The 18,259-nt window shown below is 43.3% G+C and overlaps 1 pseudogene; it reads right to left on the reverse strand.

The window, feature by feature from the left end:
• Positions 1 to 10,791: 10,791 nt before the first annotated feature.
• On the reverse strand, positions 10,792 to 10,946 carry LOC112840109 (U2 spliceosomal RNA; annotated as a pseudogene).
• Between the last annotated feature and the right edge of the window lie 7,313 nt (positions 10,947 to 18,259).

Raw genomic sequence — 18,259 nt, forward strand, 5'->3', positions numbered from 1 at the left:
AGCCGGCTTTAATTAATGATAATAACAGTAATAATATTATTTAACATCATTTGAGTGCTTACTAAGGACCAGGTACTCTGCTAAGTGATTTTTATTTAATCCTCATAAGGACTTCAGTGTGAAGCAGACATTATTATTTTCCCTCGGCAAGTTGCCGAGGGAAAGCTAGAGGTGAAGTTTCAGTGAATGGGACGGGACACCCCAGCTACACACTGCCCTGGGCCGGTACCTTGAGCCTTGAGGGCCTCCATGTCTCAGGCAATGGGGATAATAAGTCAGTTCCTTTTATATTGAAGCAGGACACCCATTTACTCATGAAATCTAAGAAATGGAAAAAAAAGACCCTTCCTGCAATAAGCTGAAGTCACAGACCATTTGACTGTAACTAAGGAAACCTTTGCAAGACTCTTGAGTTTGGGAAAATGGCAGTGAAGCCCAAAACAAGGAGCAATCCATCCTCCCAGCTGGTGCCCCCATGACAGAGACTTGGACAAGGCAGAAGATGGATAGTCTCTGAGGGGCCGAGTGCAAACTCAGCTGAGAGGTACAAGCTACCAACTCTTCTAGCGAAGGCTGGTCCTTCATGGCACAGGAAGCGCCTGGTACCATTCTCAGGTGCCGTGGTCACTGAGCACAAAACACAGATCACGGAATTAGGAGAGTGCAATCAGACCCCCTTCTTTTGGTCTTTTACGCATGACTTGACAACCTACTTCCTCTGCCTAGAATATTCATTTGTGCCCATCACATCATCCTCCCCAACTCCTGAGATTCTTCTAGCCTCAGCTTTAAAGCTCCTTTTTTCAAAGAAACCTCTCTGGCCCCCAGGAGCAGCGACACGGGTCAGCTCCCCTATGTCAGGGTAGCCTCTGGTATGTATAACAATGGGAATATCTCTTTGTGTAAGTGTTGATTAGATATGTTTCCAGTGCCTGATTGCAAATTCTGCATGTTATTCTTTGTTCTATCTCTAGCCCAGTACAGTGCCTGACCAATAACAGACACTCATAAAAAGTGATTGTATTAGTTGCCTAGGGCTGCCTTCATAAAGTACCAAAACTGGGTGTCTTAAAACCATAGGAATTGTCTCACAGCCCTGGGGACCAGAATCTGAAGTCAAATTGCAGGCAGGCCCATGATCTTTCTGATGGCTGGAGGGAAGAATTCCTCCTGACCTCTTCTGGTTTCTGTTGTTTGGGGCAATCCTGCGTGTGTGTTCCCTGGCTCATGGATACATCTCTCCAGCCCCTTCTCCCAGTGTGTCCTCACACTGACTTCCGTCTGCACATGTCTATCTCTGTGTTTAAATTTCCTTTTCTTTTCCCCCAAACAAAAGGTCTCACATATTTATTACTGACCCAACTTATTGTGCAGAAACAGAGTAACAGAGAAGAATTTCCCCCAACAAAACATATCTATGGTTCAGGCAGGAGGGATGTTTACAGAGTGATAGGATCGGAACACGTGACTTTCATGCAGCATAAATATATGCCATCTCATGTGTAATCCCTTATAGACCCAGCTTGGTTCTTCTCCAGTGCCTCCTCTTGGAGGTGTTCCTGATTTAGTGACCAGTTTTCATCCAAATCCACTGGGAAATGGGATGATTCTCCTTCTGTTTCTTGGTCAGGAATTGCTAGACCCTGAAAGTCTCATGAGAAGACCCGGCGAGGGACAGTCAACCGCACCCACCAAGATGGTGGAGAAAAGGTGACCTCCTTTTTTCTATAAGGTGCCACTCATGTCGGATTAGGGCCTACCCTGATGACCTCATTTTAACTTGATTACCTTTGCAAAGAGCCTATTTCTTTATCAGGTCACATACACAGGTACTAGGGCTTAGGACTTCAATACACCCTTTTTAGGAGACATAGTATGATCCACAAGAATGATTAAGTGAATAAACATTCTGTGCTCCAACTTTCCTCATTTGCAACATGATTATAATACTTGTTTTGATCCCACACACATTTTTGAGATGAAAGAAGTTAATGGCAGTAGAATACAGCATTCCTCTGCCCACCAGTAAATCTGATTTGATGGGCCAACATGTTTGGGGGGATGCTTTAAGTGTCATTAGACCAAAGTCTAGGTGAAATCAGAGTATGGCTCAACTATCAGGAGAGCAGGAGTTGCAACATATGCAGAGGTGAGGGTTTCTACGCCCCAAATCAGGGCCTGGGGTGTGACACGTGCAGTGTGCTGCTGAGGTAAGTGGCCCTCAGAGGCACAGAGACAAATAGACGGGCTTTGGGGGAGACACGTTTGAACTGGGATCCTGACTCTGTGCCTCTCTTTAACTATGCACCTCTCTGTTACTTTCCTAATCTATAAAATGGGCTAATAGCCCTCTAATAACCCCACCTAAGGTTATAGGGGGAGGTTGAATGGAGTCGTTTTACACATGCTTAGCACAATGACCAGGATAATAACCAGTCACTAAATGGAAGACTGTATATAAGATATATATGTAATATATGTTTGCATTCTGCTAAAGGCCCTGGCTACGTAACTGACACAACTATGTGGCAAAAATGGAAAAACTGAAGGGTGACCTATCGTGGAGTTGACCTGAAAGAGTCCTCTATGGTCTCCAGCAGTCTCTCCTGCTTAGCTGGGAGGGAATCATAGGGCGGCATCCTCTGTGCCTGCATTTCTTCCCTTCACCGTCTATCAGCCGGCGCCCAAGAAAGGATGCAGAACCGGTGAGGAGACAACCCTGTGTCAGCGGTCAGTGTCCTGAGTCTATGGCGACAGACGTGCAGGCAAGGCAGTATCACGTCTGATGCATGAGCGTTCAGGCTTCTTTCCAGGAGGATGAGGGAAAGAAGGTGAAAGCAGCCCCACTGATCTCAGATTGCTCTTTGCCGTCAAAGGAAAGTACATAAAAGGCATTGTGTGAGAGGCCAGGAATGCTAGGGCATTCTTCAGGGACAAGATAACTATGGGCACAGAGCACCAGCTGCCCTGTGAATAGGGCAATACCAGTGGAGCCGAGCGCGTTGGTGCTAAAAGTTTCAGTAATCCTGCAAGGGCCATTCGTTGGCTCTTTGAGATATTGGGCTTCTGGTTTTTTTGTTTTTTGGGTTTTTTTTTTAAGATTTATTTGAGAGAGAGAGAGAGCACAAGCAGGAGGGGCAGAGGGAGAGGGAGAGAGGGAATCTCAAGCAGACTCCTTGCTGAGCGTGGAGTGCAACGCAGGGCTTGATCTCATGACTCTGGGATCATGCCCTGAACTGAAACCAAGTGTCAGATGCTTAACCAATTGGCCACCCAGGAACCCCTTGGGCTTCTTTTTTTTTTTTTTTTAAAGCTAAGTTGGTGTGGCCTTTGGAGTCCACTGGAACTTGATTCAAATCTTGATGGAGCCACACCCTAGCCAGGAGGTCAAGGAGAAGTGACTTAATCTGAGTCTCAGTTACTTCAGCAGAGATGTGGTGATGATTCCTATTTCCTAAGGGGACTGAGATGAGATGGGTATGCAAAAGGTCTAGCGCAGGGCCTGGGGCAGAGTAAACACCTGATAACAGGTAGTCGGTGCCCTTCCAGGTTACAGTGGAATCGAGCAGGGGAGACGTGCCAGGCTTGGTTCAAGTATCAGGACTCAAATCCCGGCTCAGCTACTTAACTCACTATGGGATCTTGGGCCGGTTAACTTCTTCATATTTCAGTGTCTCTACCTATAAAATGAGAATTGTTATATATGTCCACTACCCATTATCCACAATTTCCAAATCCAAATGCTTCAGGGCACCAAAGAGTTTTTCCCTGTAACTCCGTTGCTGACAAACCCTGACCTCCACTGACAGGAGGCTATTTCCCAATCTGTTGTCTATCCCGCATGGTATAAATATTCACACTGATGATGGAGTGCTGCCCCAGACCGCACGGGGGTGTCACATTATATATAGCATATGAATTGCACTACCTTTCTAAAATTTGAAAACTCTGAATTCTGAAAACCATCTGGCCTCAAGGAGTCCTGGATAAGAGACTGTGGACCTGCGTGGAGAACCCAGTTCATGGGGCCGGAAGACCGATGGGAACAGCCGTGGAGAACAGTAGTCAGCACACAGAAAGGACTCAGTGAGTGTGAGCAGGTTCACAGACACCAAACTGCAAAAGTCAAAACCAAGTTCCACTGTTTTCCTGCATGACCCTTGATGAGCTACTAACTTTTCTCAGTTTCCCCACTGTGAAACGAGAATGATGATGATGATACTAACTAAATCAATATATGTAAACTACTTGGTAAATTGCCTCATACATAATAAATACTACTAAGTGTGAGCTTCGATTATCATTATTACATTGTTATATGTAGGTGAAAATCCCTTCTTGATAAAGGGCATTACAGCAAACAAGGAAGTTGAACTTGGGTTGGTATTCCAAGAATTTTACAGGGACTAGAAAGGTTACTCAGTGTATTAATCTAAGCTGACCTTTTGTGCCTTCTTTAATCAGATCAAAGCACTTTTCATTAAAATCGTTTTATTTTATTTGCACATAATGTTCTTGATGGATTTTCCCCCCTAAGAGTTCTGATAAGACAAAAAATAAGAACAAAATAGTTACTTCTTGCTTTTAGCAACGCCAGTTATTTCAGATAAACAGGTGAGGAGGAAGGCGCTGTTGAGGGACCACTGGAGGAGGGTTCTGTGGATTGTTGGGCCCAGTACCTGTTTCTACTGCCTTCTGCTGTGGTCACGGATGGGTGCTGCTCAGATTTCCAAGAGGGCTTGCGGTGGGGTTGGGGGACAGCATCACATGCCCCCCATTTGTGTCTACTACCTGTGTGGCTGAGACCACACTCCCCCCACGTGGCTGACGACTGGTCACTCAGTGCCTCATGGGTCCCGGAGCCAGCCCACACCTGCCACCGACTTGGGATTCCTTTAATGGGGAACTGTTGGCTTGGTTCTGCGGGGTGAGATCAATCCTTTCCCCTCTCCTTGTACAGGTGCAGGGAGAAGACTCTCCCTGCCTAGTTGTGCTTTACCCCCTTTATTGTTCAGAGACAGGTACTCTAGTAAACCTCTTGCACATCTAATCTTCTCTAATCCCATCTTGGTGTTTGTTCCCTGACAGACCCTCACCGACACACCCTGTTTATTTCCCAGACTCCTTCGCCTTGAAGGTTCAGGATGGTGTTTAGGTTCTGCCTCTGAGATGTTCTGGCAGGAGATGTGGAAAGGGGAAGAAAGGGAGACATGAATCCCTCTGTAATGGGGGTAGCTGACAGTTGGGCTGAAGCAGATATGGGTTTTGCAGTAGCCAGACTCTGCATTCCATCCTCTGATCACCAGCTTCATGGACTCGGGCTGCTGTGACATTAGCAGCAGCAGCAGGGAGTCCAGGGTCACAGCTACTGTGGCAGGATTTTCAAGCCAAGTAGCAGCTCCTTAGCTCCCTGCTCTTACAGCTATTCCAATAAATTCATAAGCACGTATTTCCCTGAACTGGGTTTCTCTCTGCTTAAAACACCTGAGGTGATTTCTGTTTCTTGCACCAAATGCTAACTGATACGGCAATGGATTTGCAAAAGTTGATTTTTTTTTTTTTTATACTCAGGGAAAAAAATATCATAAAGCTGTTACCTTCTCTAACTTGGAAGTGAAACTACAGATCCACCAAGCCAGTAGCTCAAGAAGAAGGGATTATAAAAAACTAAAGGATTAGTTTGTGTTGGCTGCTCCTCGAAAGGTGTCTCAAGAAAAATTGAGCTCCATTAAGGATTAGCCAGTGTGCAAGCAGAATGGAAGGGAATGGAGGGTCCAGGGATTAATAGGTCTTCACTGCATTGGAAAGGCACCTGCTTTTCTACCCAGTTTCCTTGAGACATTCAGTCCTGGAGATAGTCTTTCTTTACCCAAAGATGTCTGTTTAGATGATGGATTAAATGGCCATCCAATTTACGCCCCAGATAGCTGGAGAGAGGACAACCGTTCAAAGACCTATTAAGTCCTTCTGGTCAAAGTCAAACAAAGGCATTCATCACTGACCCAGGATGGTATTGAAGGTGTTGGCTTCCACCCTTACTCTTCACAATGTCTGCCTGCAGGCTTTCCTCTGTTCTGGACAGCCATATGCTCCCCAGCCTTTCCTTTTCTCTTTGAGAGTTTTTATTGTTGCCCTGGTCCTGCTCGTTTATTGAATATTGAGGGGCGGGGTTGCAAGTAAATTGTCTTTTTGTTTATAGGTTACTGAACCATGAAAAGCCGAAGTCAAGCCTGAGATTCTTAACTTTTGAGCTTAATTCAGAAACTGCTGGTACTTCAGACTGTCTCCCTTGGGTAGAAGTGATTGTGTTTGAGGTGTGGGAAGAAAAATACACATGGATATTTGGTGGCCAGAGGGGCGGGCTGTGTTGGAGACAGACTGTTATGCATAAAAATCCATTCCCACCCCCTTCTTCTCATGTATTTCGTTCAGGGTCCAATCAGGAAAACACAAACCCCACCAGGTCTTTCAATCGGGAGGGAATTTAACACGGAATTGGTTTCACAAGGGATGGAAGAGCTGAGAAAGCAAATGGGAAGATCAGATAACACAGAAATGAGAAGTGTCAGAAAACCACACTTACCTCTGGGGTTAAAGGGACAAAGTGAGGGGTCAAAAGCCAGAAGCATGGTGGCCATGTCTTGGGAGAGCTGGGACCATGGAGGGAGGAGCTGTCTGGCAGGAGGTGTAATGATGGCGAAACAGTGAAAGTAGATGAGGGGGACTGCCCAGCCTTCTCTCCTGCTTCCGCACATCTTCCACCCACTCCAACTTTACCCAAAGCCAGGAAGTAAGGAAGCATGGAAGATGGGGTTCCCTGTGACACATATCGGGGCATGAGCCAGCCCCTCGGGGCATCAGGCTGGACTGCATCTCCCGACATCCCTTACAGTGAGCTGGGTCACGAGATTAAGTTCTCTCCTTTGAGGGGTGAGCAGAAATCATGTGTGCCCTTTCAAAGCTTGGGGCTCCCATCAGTGGGCATGCCTCCTCCATGTGACCGTTCTCCTACACCCCGGCTGCCATAAGGGGGTTTTGGAAATCACTGAGCAGACAGTGACATGCCCTAGCAGAAAGGAGAGCAATTCATGGAACAAACTGTGTTCCCTGCGTGACCAAACCTGGAGCAGAGCTACCTAATGACATGGATGATTCACCTGGAAAAGGTACAAAAGAGAAATATAAGCCGTGTTCCTTAAGCCACTATATTGTTGGGTCTCTTGGCTGTTACAGCTTAGGTCTTTATCCTAATAGAGCTGTTTCTGTTCTTCATTTATCTGTTTATTCATTTATTCAAACTTCAATCATCACCCCTGATGTAGGCACTCAGGTACAGGAGATAAAAATACACACAAGTCTTTGCTCTCAGGGAGGTCACTACCTCCTAGGGGAAACTGAAAAATATACAGAAGGGGATAGCATAGGGTGGTAAGTGTATATAAGTGTGACACACTGAGGATGAAGAACGGACACAGCTTAGGAATTGTTCTTAAAGGACAGAGTTGACAGATGGGGACTTGGAGGTGGAATAATGACCAACATGATCAGTGAAGGCAGGTCCTTTATCAGTCCCTCAAACATATGATCACTTAAGGCTCACGACACCTCTTGAAACGTGTTAAGACTTCCGATTTTATGGGTAGAGAAACAGAAATTCAGAGAGTTCAAATTATTTCTCCAAAGCCACACGATTGTCAAGACTGAAAAACCCAGGCTGGCCTGACTTTAAAACCAATGCTCTTTCCACCGTGGTAAGTCATCTCTCTCTCCAGTGAGCTTCAGTTTCGTGATATGCTTCATAGTGCCTCTGCTGGATAGATGGCTGCTTGTCTGACCTGCCCTAAACATTTATCGAACACATCTTTCAAGCCCACGAGGAGAAGATGGACAGAAAGCATGGCGAGGAGGAGCTGCTCTCATTACTTGATTTATTTGCTTTATTTCTGACCAGAATAAGGTACTCACCACCGGCATGACTGCCCTCCTTATTTCATATCAGATTTGTTCTCAATGACTTCAGGCCGTTTCCCAAAAAAAAGCCGGAGATTTACCACCATGAAGGATATTCAAAAGAAACACTTCAGGCCCTGGCCACATTTAATAGCTCTGTCTCTGAAAGTTCCCGGGCAATTGAAAGGATAAGATAACCACTTTCCACTGAGTCTGAAGACCCTGTTTTTAGCTAACTGAAAAAGAGACATTTTGGCTCACATTAACTCTAGGAGACATCTTCCCATGACCAAGAAGATGTGACAAAGCCGACACTCACCTCCAAATCCTAGATTAATAATTGAACAAGATTACAACACTCCGTGGAGCACCCTTATCAAAAACTTAAATAGGACTGACAGATATTAACAGGGATTTTATCTAGGTGTCTGTTTGACATTGTAAGAGGCAATGAGACCTGTAGTTGTCTACCGGAAAGGAGCAGCAGAAGACTTTTCAAGGTCCCAAAGCTAATCTTGTCCCACTTCAAATGATGTGAATTACCAGTCTCTGCCCCTTTTGCAAGTGGTGGGTTTTTCTTTAAATACATAAAGATATTTTGAAGGCAGCCACGTTTGCAAAACAGGAAAAGGTAAATACCGTCTCAGAGCAACAGCGTCATAAATTATGTCCTGTGATAGCCTAGCCATGGTGTGCGTCTGCGTTCTTATGGAGAAGTCATTATTTTACAACAAATAACGGGTAGATCAATGTTTTCTTCCAGGAAGTTCGCAATGTTCGACTCGTTCTTTGTGCATACAGCATTCACAAAAAGAAGTATGTGCAGGGCATGTTGAGGCCAATTATGCAGGGACAGAGACCAAGACAAGAAGTGATTATGCCGAAGGTGACAGAGAAAACCCCCCTTGTGGGTACAGAGTCTAAATCTCCTGGGTCAAGAGCCCACTGAACATCATCCTTTCTCTCCTTGCCTATTAGGCATTTTTGCTAAAATTCAATAATGATCGGAATGACAAATCTAATCAAGATCGTACACAAACCTGATTGGATATTGAGCTTGCTGATAAATGTACAAAATAAATCAGCTCACAAAAAAAATAACACAAGAAATCAGATCTCCCACCCTCTTCTGGAACACTCCATAAAAACCAAACTAAATCAAATCAAGTCTGTTCACTGGGCTTAGATTATTAGTAGGCACAGATACATCCTGATTAGCTTCCTTGCTCCTTCAGATCCTAGGAATAAACTGAAAACTAAGAAGAAACTTTCTGTCCATGTGAAAATGTTCATCTTTTTTTCCGGCGTCTTGAAAGAGGCTTCAAGCCTAGTTGAGAATTTGGGGAAAAGAGATAAATCTGCCTGTTTTTTTTTTTTTTAAGAATGAGAATACATTGAAGATATGAACTGCCAGAGGCCTAGAAGAATGTATTTTGTCACTTGTCTGTGTTGCTGGCTCACGGCCTTCGTTTTCAAGGCAATCCCAAGAATGCCAAGCCCTGTGCTTGCAACATCTCACTGTTAGGATCGTCCTCAGTAGCATATCTGAGGACATCTATTATCCTGGGCAGTCCATGTTTTCCTAAATGCTTGCACTCCCAAAATGAGGTGATAGGGAGACATAGCAAACAATGTATTATATATCCTTGTGCTGAGATGCTCAAAATTTTCTAATTTTCACTGGGTGCCCTTCCTGTACATATCTTCATTGCACACCCAGCCAGAGAAGGCAGAGAAGAGGGAAGGAGGCCTGGAGCTAGTGTGGCAGAAGGCCTCCTCTGCTGGGCTGCTCTCTGCTCCCAGCAGGCAGCCTTCGTACTGTCCATCCCTCCTCACTGTTGGCTGGTCCCCCTGGCACACTGCCACCAGGGGAAGAACTGTCCCATCCCATCATCCAAGCGCTCTTTGTCCCCCCTTCTCCTCCTTCCTCATCTGCTCCTCTCCTTCCCTTTCTTCCTCATCAGCTCTTGTAACTCCCCAAATGTGGCCAACATGATCACCAACTCCCTCCACCCACACAGTGGTCTGGTGAATGTTTCCCACTCCCTGGGTTGCCCTCTACTTCCTCCCCCAAATGGTTTTTGTTTACCCACACCAGTGGCCATCTTTTTTAAATAAATTTTTTTTAAAGATTTATTTATTTATTTAAGGGGGGCATGAGGGGAGGGAGGGGCAGAGAGAGAGAGACAAGCTGACTCCTCCCCGCCTAACAAGGAGCCCGATGCAGGACTCGACCCCAGGACCCTGGGATCATGACCTGAGCCGAAAGCAGACACTTAACCTACTGAACCACCCAGCTGCCCCCACACCAGTGGCCATCTTATCAACAATGAAAAAATTGAGCCAAAGCAACCAAAAGACTCTGGAGGCCTGAGCATAGCTGTGTCTTAGATGTAATGTCCTCAGTGTAACTTGTAGACTCTTCTGGTTGTGGCAACTGGGGCCAGCATCCACGCCGGCCAGCATGCTACCGAATGCAGCTACTTGCCCCTCTCTGGAGGTAGAGAAAGTGAGCAGATGGGGACTTCCATTTCCTTCCTCTGATCTTCCATTATTTCTTCAACCTGTTTTCTGACCTTCAGGAGGTGGGACAGAGCTGTCATGTGGGCTGAAGAGGGAGGGAGCCTCACAGCTCCAATACCACCTGCCACTCTTTGCACCCATGGCCTCTCCCTTCTTGATTCTAGACCTCTACTCAAGGACCTTGCAAGCCCTTGCTTCACCAAGCCTCCTTCTCCACTCAAAGAAGAAAGGGAACAATTTTGGTCAGACCAAGAACAAGCAGCCAAGGTTGTGGACCTCACATTAGACTTTGCACTGAGCCCAGTTTTACTAGTTTGCTGTGATTCCTAACAACCTTTTGTGTACTAAGATGGTGAAAGTATGAGGTTCCTTAAGGATGAGTATTAACACCTGTCCCTTCTAGCACCTTCCTAAAGGATGAGGAGACAATTAAGATACTACCCTTGATCTTAGCCAAAAGGCCAAGAAGAGATTGGATGAGAAGACAATTAAGAGAGAAAGGTCTGAGATTTCCAATGGCTGATCATACATCAAGTAAATGTTTCAGGACAATAATAATCCAAATTGGAAATATGAATGAAGAACCAGAGCTATTGGTGAAAACAAGCTTTACGAAGACTGCTGAGCTGAGACATAAAACTTATTCCTAACAGAGAGAAAGGTTGCTGGTATCACTTATTAATCCGAATAGGTTATTTGTTTATTTTGGGGAGTTATATGTATACATTATCTACATATGTCATATCATCTGTAAACAAGAATCATCTTATTTCTCCCTTTCCAATCCTTATGCCACTTATTTCCCCTGCCTCATTGCACTGGATAATATCTTCAGCAAAATGGTGAACGGAAGTGGTGAGAGTAGAGGCTAATGTCTGACTCCTGATCTCAGGGGGAACATTTTCAATATTGTGTCATTAACTATGAGATTTTCTGTAAGGTCTTTATAGATACCCTTTATCACATTAAGGAAGATTTCCTCTATTTCTATTTTGCTTAGAGTTTCTATCATGAATGAATGTGAATCATACTGCATACATCATGCACTTATTTAAATAATCATGTGGCTTGCCCTATTTTACCATTTTGGGGAGGAATTGTGTCATGTGATTTTCTATGTAAAACTAACCTTGCATTCCTGAAATAATCCCAACTTAGGTGTGGTGTATGATCCTTTTTATACATCACGAGGTTCTAGTTGTTAACATTTTGTTTAGGACTTTTGCGCCTAAGTTCGTGAGAGAGAGGGAAAATAGGTTTTCCTTCTGATGTCCTTATTCAATATGGCTATTAAAGATATGCTAACCTCCCTCATAAAACAGATTGGGAACAAGTTGGAAAGTTACCTTCTTTTTCTACTTTTTAGGCATGCAGAAAGTTAGCTCATTTCTCTGCAGTCCTTTTCTCTCTGGTTTATTGATTTTTCCAATCCTGACTCCCTTCCTGGCCCTAAATCCCGATTTCATGTTTTCCCCTTCTGCAAGCCTTTGATCTCTGTACTCTGTACCACCATCATCTTATGCTCCAAGGGGAAAAGTGGTGGTGAACGTAGAGCTCACTTTAATTTGGTCTTTTAGTATCTCGGCCCCTCAAAACTCAGCTTCCTTTGTTTCTCTATGACACCTTCAACAGCTTTTTAAAATCCAGATTTTACATTTTTTGGTGCCATTTATCATAAGCAAAAGAGGAAATGCGATCCTCATCTTTAGGGTTGACGTCAGACCTAAAGATGAGGATGGTAACACAAAGGGCTAGCTAACACTGAATTAACATTATTATTTGCACTGATTTCTGTGTCCTTTTTATTTCTCTTTCTTAATGACTTTGAATCACTATTTTACCCAAATGTAAAAAACACTGACCTGCTTTTTCTTGTGCCTGCATATAATAGGTGCTCAGTTACTCAGTTAATATTTGCTGAATAGATTAATTGAAGGGATTTGATTCAACATGTTGAATTCAATATAACTTATTTAATTCCATTGATTCCAAAATAAAGGTGATTTCCATCAGCAGTATTAGGTCATGACTCATCAACCACTTTTCCATTAAGCCAGATGCAATCTCACTCAGTGAAACAATCTTGAGATGCCAACAACTTTTCCCACCTCTATCCCAAACAAAGTGGAAAGAAACCTAGTGCTTCTAAGGTAAATAATGGAGTCAACTACCTCTACGGGCAGAATCATAGACCTGTTAAAAGAGAAATAATTTTCCCTTGTGATTTTATATTGTATAGTCTTTAAGAAAAAATAAATGTTTGTGCTTAGATGATAAGTTTCATAGCCTGGACAAAGGGACCTACAGAGCATTAACTGAAAAGGACACCTGGAGAGAAGGATCTAGTCTTACTCTTGCCCACACAACTGAGCCTATTCTCACTCCCAGTGCCTGTGAAGTATTATCATCCATCTGGCTGGACCCCAGGGAATGTCTCAGAACCTGGAGACTGAGACCAGAGTAATCTACGAGGGTGGAAGATGAGATCTCTTTTGTGGAAGTGGTGGGCTTTCCCAAAGCAGGTGATGGGCTTGTCAGATAGCAAAGGCATAGCACTGCCATCCTGAGGGCAGAAGGAAAGATCAGGTCCAACTTCAGGGGGCAGTTCAAGATTTTAAAGGGTTTCACACATACAGTTTGAGAGTCATTGCTAGAGAAAATGATACATAACTGAAGACACAAAAATTATAGTTCCAAAGGTGATCATTTATTTAGAACGTGGAGAGAAATTAAAACAAATCACAAATTTTAAAAGCATTACCACACATATGTAGTATTTTGATTGTTTGACACCCCTCTTGAGTAGTCTTTACCCATAGCTTTTGATTACATACCTGGGATGATTCTGAAATATCTCCTTTAGAGAGAAGAGGAAGGTAGTCCAGCCTTTCTCTTAGCATGTTAAAGTTACTTTTTACTATTGAGAGTTTAGGAAATTTCCTTTAGCTTCAAAATTGCTTTTGATAATGTTATGTGCTGATTTTCAAGTTGTTATCAATTCCTGAGAAACCAGTATCTACTTTCTTTCTTTTCTCTACAAGCTGTTAATGTTTGGAAAAATTTTCCAGGCTACTATCTGACTCTGTGCATTTCTTGTCTTTATGTCTTTCCCCCAACTCCCTACATACTTGTGGTTCTGGTATGAGATTTTCTCATGATCTTGAGCCATACTCCTTTGGGTGACAGTGCTGAATGAGTCAGCATATTCTGAGAAGCCATTCCAAGACAGAATAGCTACTAGTAACTATACAGCAGTGTATAATGAGAGCAAGGACATAAATATTTTACATGGAAACACAAATGTCTACAGGCACTCTAATGGCCCTGAATCTGAGGGAATGTGTGACAGAGAATAAAATGGAATGGCAATAGCAGATGGTTCTTAATTGCATGTAATTAAAATATCTTATTTCTGCCATTTGTACAAAAACCTATAAGCACTTGAACACATTGCTAGGCCTCCTCCCTGGGCCTTTCCAGGGCTCATGCGGGTGAGGGGCTCAGGAACCAAAGCTTCAGTAGCTTCTTGCAAATACACCCCTGCCAGGACACACTCTTTGCCTGCATCTTCCTTTGTTTGAGGTAAAGGTCTAAATTAGCTGGAACTTTATTGTGTTTCCCTTCTGAAAATGTCCTCCCTTGTTCAGCAAAGAACTTCACATGGGCCCATGCATTAGTCTTGTGGAGATAGAGGGTAGACTTAGGAAAGGAATGAGGGATTTTTCCTCCCAATGAGCTTTCAGCCCATTGGGAGAACTACATCACCAAATTGCCAGTAGAGGATGACTTTGTGGAGTCCTGCATCCTGTAGGAGGGTCCCAGAGAGGGCATAGGTGGGTCACACCTCTCTACAAAGCAGGGTTCCCAGGAGAAGGTGGATTTGGAAGGTAATAAGTGTATTGTCAAGAGAACCCCTTCTTCATCCCATCCCCACACAGTCACCCCACATCTACCATTTAGCCCTCATGGTGTAGCCAAGACAAGGAATTCAAATTCTGAAGCCATTTGGCAAGGAGGAAAAAAAAAATGGAGCTGTGGTCACTGTCTGTAAAAATCCTATAATTTTTTTGTTTAGGTCATTTTTATGGTTAAAACATAGATTGAAGACTGCCCCCTCAAAATGGGTCCTGGCCAGTGAGCCTTTGGCCCCCTCCATCTCGAATACAATTGCTTTCATTGCTAATCAGCATGGAGGATTGAGGCTCTCCACTACTGACTGGACCCCAGTCGGCCCAGAAGATGGAGATTGGCTGCTGTCCCTGTGACACCAGTTGGGGTCAAGTGGACGTGGGAACTGAGGAGTTAAGATAACCCAGACACAAGGGTCTAACGGAACAATGTGTCCCTGTTCTCGATCTTAGGCTGAGGAATTTACCAATGCTGCATTGGACGAAGACCAGGTCCTTTCCCTCGTTACAAAGGCTCATTATCACTAGAGAAAAAGGCAGCTTGCATGAGCCCTCCTGGAATTCTATTTTTGCTTGTGTATGTGCGTGTGTGTGTGTGTGTGTGTGTGTGTATGCACACAAGCACATGCACATATATGGCAAATGTTGGGAAAATACTTTATGGCCTCATACTGGGTCACATTTACTTAGACGTGTTGCCTGATTCTGAGGTTCATAGTTATTCTCCTCCACAGCTGGCTGTCTCATTAAAGAGATTCTCTAGACTGGAAGAAAATAATAGCCTTCTAGAACCACTGAGCTATGCAGACTATGTGATGAGTTGAAATAAAATATACCATCATAGGAATACTTAATAGTTATTGAATGCTATTGACAGAAATGAATGATAGAATAGTAGAGCTAGTGGAAACCTTACAATGAATCACAGAATCAACGAATATTTATTGAGTACCTATTGTGTGCCATGCATTCTTCCACGCACGAGGGATATAAAAATGAATGAGCTATGCAGATTATTTGCCCTTGTGGAGTTTACATTCTAGTAGAGGAAACATATTAACAAGTAAGTAAATAAGATAAATTATGCTGATAGTGTTATGATGGAAATAAACTAGGTGTATGACAGAGAGACACTGTGACAGGTGGGAGATCTTCTTTAGGTAAGGCGGTCAGGTCATGCTCAATACCCTACATTTGGCCCTACAGATTCTACTGTCTGCCTTTCCTCACAAGCTCTGAGGCCCTGGAGGTTGATCACTCAGTTTTTATGATGCAGCAAATCCAGTGATATCTGAAGTGTCTGGGGCAGACAGGGATGCAGTAGGAAGACCCTGGGGAACCCCAACAGGAAAATCACCATGCTGATCCATAGGGCTTGGGAGTGAGGCCACCGACATGGTACCATTTCCTTGGGGAACCTGCTAGTCAACTGGTAACAGCATGTGATAATCATATCCCACATAAATGCCCCCAGGGAGTATCCACACTGGAGGAAGCTATCAACAATTAGATAGACAAGATTATCTGTCCTATAGATGTCAGCCAGGCTCTTTTCCGATCTACGCTGTTTGCTGCGAGGACCATGAACAGAATGGCCCTGATGGCAGAGATGGAGAAAACACATGGCTCAAAAGCCCGGACTTCCCCTGACTCAGCCTCATTCAGCTAGCATCCCTACTGAGAGCCCGGCCTCTCAATGGGAGAAGCCAACATTGAGTCCCTGACATGGGACCATTCCTTAGGGGGATCTGCCAGGCAGTAGAATGATTATATAAGGCCTTTTATGGTGGAGAGAGTAACCTTTTTTTTTTTTTTCACAGTAATAGATACATATTCCAGATATGAATTTGTCTTCCTTTCCTGCAGCAATTCTGCTGGCACTTCCCTTCAGGGAGTTCCAGAACTTCTTTTCCCTCTTGTTGGTATCCCTCACAGTGCCTATGCCAGCAAAGGAAGTGAGGCGGTGAGAGCTTACAGCCAAGACATGGTGTTTGATTCTTAACTGGATCAGTCCGCATCACAACCCCATGATCTAGGTACAATTATTATCCACTGAAATGAAGATTGGGAAGTTTAAGAAACTTACCCCAACTGGTCAGCCAGCTTGTGGCAGGACTAGGACTAAACTCTAGGTTTTCTGGCCAAGTCTGTGTTTAAAAAACAAGCAAACCCACAAACATTGTACTTCTTTGGAGAAATGGCTGCTTCCAGGGTTGGGGAAATGAAAACACAAGATGAGCCAGAAACTTCTTAGAATGTCAGAAAATAAAGAAGTGCCTCTCCCCCCACCAAAAACCAAAAAAACAAAACAAAACAAAACAACAACAACAAAAAAAAAAAAGAGAGAAGGAAGAGAAGGAGGGAAGGAAGGAGGGAGGGAAGAAGACAGGAGAGCTTGTCAAAAAAAATACAAGCCAACCTAAAAAACTCTCAGTGGCCAAAGCTGGAACAATTTGAGGAACAAAATCAATAACAGTAATGTTGGATTGTAACCCACAAAATAAAACAAAATTCCATGAATCCGTACTGATACACAGTTGACCCTTGAACAAAGTGCTTTTGAACTGTGTGGGTCTAGTTATATGCAGACTTTTTCCAACAAATACAGTAAAGTCCTGTAAACGTAATTTTCTTAAATTATGTTCTTTTCTCTAGCTTACTTTATTTTAAGAATATAGTGTATAACACACACAAAATATGTCTTAATCGACTATGTTATTGGTAAGCCTTCTGGTCAATAGTAGGCTATTGGTTAAATTTTGGGAGAGTCAAAAGTTATACGTGGATTTTCAATTGTGCAGGTGGTTAACCCCCCAACCCCTGTGTTGTTCAAGGGTCAACTGTGTAAATAATTGATTGGATAAATAAATACATGGAGGAAAAGGGATAAATCTTTCTTACAGAGGAATTACAAACAATGTATGTAGACTCTCCCTCCCCTAGGACGTGGGACTTCATCCCTCTCCCCTTAAGTTCGGGCTATACTTAAAAAGTAGCTTATAGAAAGAGGAACACACTAACTTGACAAGTGGAAAAACCAAGGGACCAAGGTTAACATCACCAGTAATAAGTCACGTTGATATCTTGCATTGTCTGATACAGCGTAGTGAGAAGGGCACAGCAACTGTATATTTTTCTCAAAAACTCTCAACCTCTGTCTAATCGTTAGAAAACATCAAACAAACCCAACCTGAGGGATGTTCTGCAAAATAGCTGACCGCCACTCTTCAGAACTCTCAAGGTCATGGGGACACACAGAAAGATTGAGAAACTCTGGTGACATATGGCTAAGTGCACTGTGATGTCCTGAATTGGATACTGTAACAAAATAGGGCACAAAGTAGGAAAACTGGCAAAATAAAGTCTGTAGTTTAAAGTACCAAAGTGAGCTTCTTAGTTTGGACAAATATAACATGGTTATGGGTGATAGCAACATTAGGAAAAGCTGAGCAAAAGGTATATGGGAATTCTCTGTACCAACTCTGCAGCTTTTCTGTAAATCTAAAATTATTGCAAAGAAAAATGTTTTTGCAAAAATTAAGAAAATACAAAAGACAAGACCATTGTACTAGATCACCTCTGAGTCATAGCATTTGATAGAATTTCCTGGGTACTTTCCACTTGGGAATGTTTAGCCAGGGGCCAGAGGAAATTTGCCTCTCTGTTCCATTAATAGATAAAATAAAGAAAGGATAAAAAAAGAAACATAAAAAGTTGATTAAATTCTCCAGTTTATAAAAACTATGAAGAGCCTGCACTATTAACAACTGTGCACAATTTAATAAATCCAGTGATGCTACCATCAGCTGCCAGTTCTGTTGTTGAAAATTTCTCTAAGTAGTCATAAAAACCACACGTCTTACATCTTTTGCTAAAAT

Source organism: Callorhinus ursinus, unplaced genomic scaffold (genome assembly GCF_003265705.2).
Source record: "Callorhinus ursinus isolate GAN/ISIS: 27379988/994484 unplaced genomic scaffold, GSC_fseal_2.0 scaffold45, whole genome shotgun sequence".
NCBI lineage: Eukaryota > Metazoa > Chordata > Mammalia > Carnivora > Otariidae > Callorhinus > Callorhinus ursinus.